Below are 8901 nucleotides of genomic sequence, written 5' to 3' on the forward strand. Positions count from 1 at the left end.
GCTTTCGTAAAAGGGGACGGAACATGAATGTGTCTTTCCTGGAGTTTGTTGTTGTCAGTATTTCATGAAATCCCAACCCCAAACTGGACACAATCTGAACATAATAATAATAATAATAATAATAATAATAATAATAATAAAGATGAAAGTCATATCGGGCTTAAATTTTACAGCTATAGTATACTTCCCTCATGCCAACACTACTATTTTATGCCGTTTGTTTTTAACGTGGCTGTTACTGATGATTTCGCTGTTGCTGCGGACAGCAGGTGATGTTTAGCAGACAGTGCCCAGGTAGTGCTGAGAATAGGCAGGCTACGCCAAGGGGACACAGGGTGCAATTAATCGAATTGATCGGCGCCGATCTCGATCTCTTGAACCGAATCGACAAAGTCGCGTTAGCGCGCGTTAAAAGGTAAGAGCACCTTCTGTGATCTTCGGCTGGACAGCTGGAAACCCAAATCCAGCGGCTATCGCCGAGCTCAGCATCTGTCTCCCGAGTCCTGCAGCGGAAAAAGAGGGCCTGCGGCAAAGATTATCTGCAGCGTGGGTTCTTGATTACCAATAATAACATTACTCAAGATAGCGGCTTTTATCACCTCGAACGTCCAACACAGTCGAGGCGTTTATTTTCTGCGGATTTTCGATCTTGAGTAATTGTCTAATCCTTTCTTGATCAATCGTTTAAAAAAAAATCACATTAAAAAAAAACGTCACCGCGGTTTAATTTGGCGCTGAAAAATCTGGGCCACAAAACAAAATCTCGCCAAGATACGGGAATTAAAGCCTTTTTAAAAGCACTTCGTTTCAATCGGTACACCAACTCGTTTATTTAACGTCGTCTGCTTCGACATACTTCGTCGTGGCTCTGAACAGGTTAGTAAACTCGGTCATGTAAATAGAAGTGGGTTAAATCCAGGGTTTGTGACTTCATCTAGATAAGGAAAACTTCAGCCAGTTTGTGTTCAATGGTTCTGTTTTGTCTGCTGTTATCGTGATGAATCAAATTACTGCACGACACGTTATTTACACCCATCCTGATCAATCGAATTGCTGCTTTACAAAAGAACGAAACAGAGTGAACTAGTTTCCACACAGCCTGTCGGCCTACACTGGTCCAACAGGTCATTACAGACAGGAGAGAAACTGCACATCGGTCTCCTGTATTTCTCGTCTTCTGACGCTTTTGGGTCCGATACAAACTCGCTTAAGAAACAGAAGGACATCAAGAGACCCTTACCTGCCTATACAAAATTAATTTTAAAAAAATAGAGAAATAACGCCTTGACAATTCAGGAACCGGTGGGAAACGAAAAATACCACACTGAACCGTTTGACAGCTCCATTTCATTGTCTTATTAGAAACGGAGCAACGCAATTTAATTTCACACTCAGACTCTCTCTCTGGTCTGTGTTTATTTTCAGCGCCCAGTAAAATCAGTAAAATCAAATGTCCAAGCCGAAGGTTATCGATACAACACAATGCTGAAACTACAAATGTATCATTGGATAGTCATTTATGTAGCGTATAATGTTTATAATTAGGTCTGAAATATACGATCCTGCGATGCCGGCTCTATCACTATGAAGCAGAATTCACCGAACTGGGTTTGACCGCCAGTAGACAGATGGGTTTTTGTATGCGTTGTATTTTGTGTGGAAGAAAGAACGGACCAATTTCTTAGAAGGAGGATTTAGCTACACTGTTTTCAAATGTAAGTTTTGGTTCTATAAAATATTAAAATGTTCAATAAACTAATCACCCGAGATTATTTACAACTGTTTACATTGCAAAATATGACCGCGCAAATGCGGTCAGTAAAAATGTATCTTATCTATAATATAGATATCTCAAAATCGAATCCTATTTTGCTTCTTTCGCGTACAGGCGTGAAAACCGAGGTTTACTACTAATTTATTCTGAAAAAAAATATCCCCCGATGTAAATACGATGAAGTTAGTCTAAGACTTCCCAAAGGTCAAACAACTGATGAACTTCTGTTAATTGGAAATCACAGTGAGACCTGGAAGGGACTACTGGAGAGCACACGGACTGTTCCACTAAGAAAAGTTAAAAAAAAATAATGAACAAAACACTTATTTCAAATCTCAAAACAGTCAATCAAGCTTCGACTGTAGGTTGTCGTCTTATAACTTTTTTTTTCGTTTGTATTATTTTCTCCAAGTGAAACAGGTGCTCGTTCTGAGCTTCCCCTCCAGCTCGTCTGAAAGCGGTCTTCGGCGCTCAAACAGTAGTGCCAGCCGGACAGATTAGGCCGCGGTTATGAGAGAACTGCGCAGCCCCTTTATCTGAATAAACATTTGGCGAGGACCGCTATCTGCGGACACATCAGCGCTGAGGACGCGGCCGGCAGAGCTGCGCTTCGCGTCTGACCGGCGCGACGGAGAAAGTTGGACGTCAATATTCTCTTTTTGAACCCCGGCATGACTGAAACCCCCAGGTGTCTATAGACTTTAGCCCACACCATGCATTGGACCTACTTCAGAGTATCAACGCAGCTTCAAAATGTGAACATTTCCTTATACTCTTAATATTTCCATTAAACTCTTACTCCTGACATTTTCAAAGTCTGTAATTCTTAAAGACACAATGCTTTTTAATTGTGGTCTTCTAATTGGTGTGCTTTTTCAATTACATGCAAATAATACCAAAACACGCACAGATATATGTATGAATGTAATAGTGACCCGCTTTCACGAATTGGCTAATTGCACAGGTGTGTTCCGATCCTGCACTTTCATGCGGCGCAGAAGTTTCCGCTCAACAGCACCGCTGTGCTCAGCCAGCAGGAATCAGCAGGAAAACACGCGCTTTTACAGTGTCTGGGACCGCAACACACCCCCGGGGTTCGCGATGCGCTATGGAGCCCACACCTGACTCCCAGTGTAAAATCTTTTCACTACGGCAGTGAAACTAAAACAACAGCAAAAGACCGACAGGTGCGCTTCAGGCCGACACTGGCAACAATTTCGAAAATTTGCTACCATTACAGCTGTCCTGGTAATAATTACCCAACTTTATCACTTTGTATTAGGAATTTTCTTATACTGCGGAATATAATATTTAAGTTTGATAATTGCAAAGGAAAGTCTGAAAAGGACATTTACAGAAGTCCTTTTTTTTTAAGGGCGATTTCAGCAAGGTGAAACAGCCCTCAATTCTTGCTAGGCTTCTTGTGAATCACACACACACAACGTTTAAGCTTGAACAAGTTAGAAAGAGCAGCACAGCTGATACATTCTCATCTCCAGAGTTCTTGCAGACAGCCTCTAAATCAAATATTAACTGAAATTAGTCGTGTAGGAAATGTACAATCGAAAAAGTAAAAATTGTGCGCACAATGATTATGCAGGTGTGAAATGTGTTCAATTCATAAGAAGAATATAGATTTTCAAGACCCGTTTTTTTTAATCTCAGGTTTTTGAGAGAAACAAAGGGAAAAGAGTGTCGCAATGTGTTTCTAAAAAAATGTTAAAGTCTCAGATCAATCAAAAAATAGATCCGAAAAGCGTGTATTTTAATAAGTATTATAGCTTTCCTTTTCCTAATGTCAGTCCGTTAAAATAATAAGCATATTGCAATTACTCTATAAGTGTATCAGAAGGTCAGTGTAAAAATATCAACTGACCGGCGGCAGAAAAGCTGTAAAAACTGCGTCTGAAAATGATTCAGCAATTACACAGTAATTAGCAGAGCTAAATTTGTAAATTTGTAATTAGTGTTAAATAATCTATCAATGGGATTCTCACGTCTTGTTTAATCTGTCTCATGCTATTCTTTATATTGATTTATATTTTTAATGTATTCTTGAATGACTTTGCTTTATGCATAGCATATATATGGCATGTTTTCAATACAGCTGCATTTGGAACGGAAGTGCTGTAGTTTCGCGGCTGTGGAAGTCCGAGATTATCAACACCACGCTGTGGTCCACGCTGGCGTGCGTATCTGACTACACCGGAGCACTGTACGTTAGCTCATGGTGCAACGGTTCCCCAGTATTTACCGTTCCCACCCGTGTCGTTCACGAGCTAATGGAATGTCATTGATCGAGCTGTTCGAAAGACGCCACAAGGTGCAGAACCATTCCCGATGAGCAACATCCTGGAGTCTGCGAATCTGATAGCCGTGTCTATCCTCTCTCTCGCCGTAAATTAATGTTTTGTCTTCCTTGCCTTGGATGCACGGACACTTATCTTGTGAAATCTTCTTATTTATTGTTGTAGTCGTCTTATTTATTGTTATTGTCATCTTGTAAAGCGCTTTGAGGAGCCACCTTTAAAGGCGCTATATAAAATAAAGTTTTTTATTATTATTATTACCTGCTATCTGAAACCTAAACTAAACGTGTGTGGCACGGTGTCTTTCTGCAGCGATTTTTCGTTGATAAGATGAATGACAGCTGGGAATGTCTTCATTTAGTGTAATATACCGGTAGTGCACCGGTACTGGAATTGTAAAATGACCTTTTATGGCATCTTCTTGAACGTGTGTATCTTGAGGTAATTATCACACGGTTTCATGTGAAGTAAAATAAAAAGATGAGCCGCAGATGTATGGATATATAAGCTAACACACAGAAAGGCTGCGCGCTCGATCACACAGACAGACCTAGAGTCTCAGGTACATGCACTTCGATCGGTGCAGACATTCTTTCAGATTCCCCGGGAGTAAATGTCATTCACAATGGCTCACACCTGTCCGCTAGGGCTAGGAGACGCTGAGAGACAGGTCCTGATCCGACTTTTGTCATCTGTGCTCATCGAAGCCCTCAGCGCCGTCAACCATTAACAACAAATAATAACAAACGCGAGAACTATTTTTCCGAAGCGCAGCCCCTGACTACTTGTGAAAGCACCTGTCCATTCAAGCACAGCGAGAACACGGACAAGCAAGGCGATTCTCACATGAATTAGCAGGACAGTTGGGCAATGCTAACAGTGTGTTTGGGGGGAGTTAACTCTCACCTCTCTGTACTAAACTATAGACGCACAGTGACATGGCGGACCAGCTGAGAGAGTCAGGAGCTGCTCACGGCTTGTGTGCACTCGGTCACTGACAGTGAGAAGACTCTCTCCGTCCGCTCTCCTAAACCAGGAAAACAAATCTTTCCAATGATTGCGATTCGCAGGGTTCCGCTCTTTCGAAATCACACCGATTCAGGAAAATCAATCGTTTCTATTTTCTTACTGCATCAGCACGAGCCTCGTGACCTCAGACCAGACAAACCTCTAGTCGGGTTTCCAAAAAAAAAACAGGAAAGTACTGAGTCATTCAGGCTGCTATGGTGCTTAACAGGAGCTTGATCAATGCAAAAAAAAAACTATTTAGATTAAGGCGCAGATTACACTGGGCTGGGGGAGATAGCTGGGAATCTGTTATTGAATGGGTTTTGGCACTTGCAGAAACAGCTACACAGTGGGGCTGCCCGACCTCTTCATTCTGAGCAGAAGACAGAGCTTGTGTGAGATCAGCTCTAGAAGACGGAGCTGTGCTCTGAAGTGTCAGCTGGATGGAAGACACCATAGCAGCCATGTTTAGGAAAACATGGGTAAAGACACCCAAGGACACTGAACAGAATTGAGAGCTGAGAATGGAAAGGTGAGCTTTAGGACGGGATCTGGAGGCGCGGACTCCTCTGCAAGCTGTACTCCGGGCCGGGAGATAATTCCACAGCCCGTGGGGCTTCGGCGATGAGACTTTACCTGTTGCCTGCTGCTCCCATCAATAGACGGCCGTCCGGGACAGCACACTTCAAAAGGCCCGTCTCCCCATTGTCTTCTCACTGGAAAAGAATGGGGAAGAGTAAATCACTCAGGGGGCTGTGATAAGGAAGTCCTTGAGATAAGAGCCCTGATCACAATGGGCCCCAGCCGTGTCCCTGCAATGGACAGGCCCTGTCTAGCCTTGATACTCTCGTCCCAGACTCATTCCAGTGATTCATCCACGGATCTGGACAGAACACAAGAAACAGTCCCGCCTGACTGCAGTGCACAGGGCTAGAATTAACACCAGCTACTGTATGAATGGCGTTGAGCTTTAAGAAAGGTCAGAGCCCACATTTAGCAAACATAACTCGCGTTCCGAAGACAGTAAGGCAAGAGAATTCTGCAGTTTCGTCCATCCAGCCATTTTCTAACCTTTTCATCCAGTTCGGGGTTGCAGGGGGGCTGGAGTCTAACCCAGCAAGCAACGGGCTAGAGGTAGGGTACCTCCTGAACCTGATGCCAGTCCATTACAGGGCACACAGACACTCACACACCGGGGACAGTTTTCCCAGAAGCCAAATAACCTACCAGCATGTCTTTGGGAGGAAACTCAGGCAAACACAGGGAGAACATGCAGACTCCACACAGACAGCATCCCAGGTCTGGAGTTGAACTCGGTGCCCCAGCACCGCAAGACAGCACTGCTAACCAGAAGGCTGTAGTTAATAAACTATACTATGCTTGCATTTTCAAGTGTGCTGTCTTTTAAAAATAAACATCACGGCAAACATGGAATAGTATTCACAGTGGGCAGACATGCCTGCCTGGGGGGGACACCGCTGTGTCCTGTGACCCAGACTGGGCCTCGCTGTCGTGAGGAACCAGGGTGACCCCAGCCTGCCCCGGGTTAGGGCAGAGAGCGGAACGCTTGGAAAGTTTCAGGCGCGAGTCAAGTCAGAGGGCGGCGACCCTGCTGCGTTCCAGACAGTAACCTGGACGTTGCCCCATCCTGCGTGTGCAACTGTCTCACCTTTTCGCATTCAAGTCCTGGTTTTCTTCCCTGCTGTCTCACGCTCTCTTCAGCACACATGAACAATCGCAATAAGAAAGAACAGCCCGCCCTCATCTCCGCTGTTTCCCAACCTCCTGTTCAGCCTAGTCCACGCTTCTGTCCAGTCCTGAAGAGGACACACCTGCTCACTCGAAGCTGAAGAGCCATTATTGAGTCGTTGTTCTTGATGTCGTGGTTTTACTGACATTAATTAATCTTATTCTTCAAGAAAAACAAGAGATCAGCCTTAATAAAGACATGAGTACATAGTTTTAGCCCAGAATACTGTGGGTAGTATTTCTCCAGAATTATTAATAAACAGATCTCTTTTAATATCCTTTCGATATGTATGTGCATAACAACGTCCTTTATTTCTTTTCTAGCAGTCAGGACACTATCTGTCTTGTCTCTCAGTTATTATTCGCCCCCTTCCTGTTTTGCCTCATGGGTGTGAGATGGGTTTCATGTTTTCCCAGCACTCTCTGCTCCCTGCCATGTGTATTTCCATTGACGCTCATTCCTCCCAGCATGCCCTGAGTGCTGAGGCCTTTCCAGAACAGCAGTCTGCAGGAAGTCAGGGACCCCCTTGTGAAGGAGCTGGATCTATCTCCCCCACCCCCCGACACTGCAGGTGCAGCAGGTGTAAGCCCCCTTACAGGTGCGAGATCTCCCTCCCACCACCACAACCGCTGTGGAGATCTAAGCGCCATTTTCAGAGCATGCTATCAGCACAGGCTGGAGGTTACCACCTGCTGCATGTGTTCTTAAGAGGAGACTGTGCAGTGCTACATGCGTGGAGTCACTGAGCTGAGTGGAGAGCTAAAGCCAGCAAACATGTCACCCTGCAACTCATGTTTGACAGCCCACTGTCACTCAGCAGGTGTGAGCCTGGTCAGCACCTGGATTGGAGCCTTCTTGGGAAAGCTAAGGTTGCTGCTGGAAGAGGTGTTAGTGGGGCCAGCAGGGGGCGCTCATCCTGTGGTCTGTGTGGGTCCTAATGTCCCCAGTATAGTGACAGGGGACACTATACTGTAAACAGGTGCCGTCCTTCGGATGAGACGTATAACTGAGGTCCTGACGCTCTGGGGTCATTCAAAATCCCAGGGCATCTCTCGAAAGAGTAGGGGTGTTACCCCAGTGTCCTGGCCAAATTTACCCCTGGCCTTTACCAATCATGGCCTCCTAATAATCCCCATCTCTGAACTGGCTTCATCACTCTGCTCTCCTCCCCCCTGAGAGCTGGTGCTTGGGGAGTGTACTGGTGCATCATCCAGGTGGGGCTGCACACTGGTGGTGGTGGTGGAGTCTCCATTACCTGTAGAGCGCTTTGAGTGGAGTGTCCAGAAAAGCGCTATATAAGTGTAAGGAATTATTATTACAGAATGCAGTCACTGCCCCGAGACCAAATCATCTCAGAACTGGGCCTGAGGGAACAAAACAGTCGGGGAGTATAACTGTGCTGGATAAGACATCTGACTCTGCTGAGCCGAGCAAGAACGACATTTGTGTTTGCATGTGAAACTGATGGAATGCCAGTCACAGTGGGTGACAAATTCAGTCATATTTCTGAATTGTCTAAGGAGTAAAATCACTTGTAAGTACGATTAAAATTGAGTTGGTTCTCACACTGTAGACTGGCACTGCGCTTAAAATATTCTCATCCAAAAGATCCGCACACAGTACAGATACTCCAAGCCTGCGTCGGCCACATGCAGCCCATTCGTGTGTCTTTGTCCCAGGGAGGCTGTTGTGCAGAGGTGTTTGCTCAGGAGCTGGACAGCAGCGTCGGGCAATGGGGAGTCCAGCACAGCGGCTCTGCCATGTCTCCGCTGGGGCCACGGGCATCAGCAGGTCGATAACCACGGGAGCCTCTGCCCACCACGGCCCTCCACAGCCCCGCTCCGCCGCACGCAGGCAGAGGGCGCCACATCACTGGTGCTACCAGAAATGCACCAGTTTGACAAAAGGCTCCTCCACACTTTTAGGTACGAAATACTTGCATTGGCTGATGGTGTTTTTGGCCATAAGCCACAGAGGAAACCAGCTATGCAGGGATCTAACTGAACAATCCTGAGAACAATCTTAAATTCAAACTCTCTGTGCAGATCTTCACTTTCTCA

The 8901-nt window shown here is 45.4% G+C and overlaps 1 long non-coding RNA gene across 1 annotated transcript; it reads left to right on the forward strand.

The window, feature by feature from the left end:
• Window positions 1–93: 93 nt before the first annotated feature.
• LOC107076404 (uncharacterized) lies at window positions 94–2579 on the forward strand. The gene is made up of 2 exons (XR_001477683.2): window positions 94–1715; window positions 2187–2579. It is a non-coding gene; the product is annotated as an uncharacterized lncRNA (long non-coding RNA).
• The last annotated feature ends 6322 nt before the right edge of the window (window positions 2580–8901 follow it).

Source organism: Lepisosteus oculatus, chromosome 26 (genome assembly GCF_040954835.1).
Source record: "Lepisosteus oculatus isolate fLepOcu1 chromosome 26, fLepOcu1.hap2, whole genome shotgun sequence".
NCBI lineage: Eukaryota > Metazoa > Chordata > Actinopteri > Semionotiformes > Lepisosteidae > Lepisosteus > Lepisosteus oculatus.